Source organism: Procambarus clarkii, chromosome 16 (genome assembly GCF_040958095.1).
Source record: "Procambarus clarkii isolate CNS0578487 chromosome 16, FALCON_Pclarkii_2.0, whole genome shotgun sequence".
In the NCBI taxonomy this organism is placed as follows: Eukaryota; Metazoa; Arthropoda; class Malacostraca; order Decapoda; family Cambaridae; genus Procambarus; species Procambarus clarkii.
This window is the reverse complement of record NC_091165.1, coordinates 4,378,326-4,378,957: the sequence shown is the minus strand read 5'-3', so window position 1 is coordinate 4,378,957 and position 632 is coordinate 4,378,326.

The following is a 632-nucleotide window of genomic DNA, read 5'->3' as shown; positions in this document are numbered from 1 at the left end:
CTCTGCATCACTCTCTTGATCCTCTGCATCACTCTCTTGAGCCTCTGCATCACTCTCTTGATCCTCTGCATCACTCTCTTCAGCCTCTGCATCACTCTCTTAGCCTCTGCTCCCTCTCTTGATCCTCTGCATCAATCTTCTGAGCCTCTGCATCACTCTCTTAAGCCTCTGCATCCCTCTCTTGATCCTCTGCATCACTCTCTTGAGCCCTGCATCATTCTCTTGAGCCTCTGCATCCCTCTCTTAAGCCTCTATATCATTCTCTTGAGCCTCTGCATTACTATCATGAGCCTCTGCATCACTGTCTAAAGCCTCTGCATCTCTCTCTTCATTCTCTGCATCCCCTCTAATAAGCCTCTGCATCACTCTCTTGAGCCTCTACATCACTCTATTGAGCTTCTGCATCATTCTCTTGAGCCTCTGCATTCCTATCTTAGGTTTCTACATCATTCTCTTGATCCTCTACATCACTCTCTTGAGCCTCTGCATCATTCTCTTGAGCCTCTGCATCCCTCTCCTAAACATCTACATCATTCTCTTGAGCCTCTGCATCCCTCTCTTGAGCCTTTGCATCACTCTCAAGTGCCTCTGCATCTTTCTCTTGTGCCTCTGCATCACTCACTTTAGCCTCT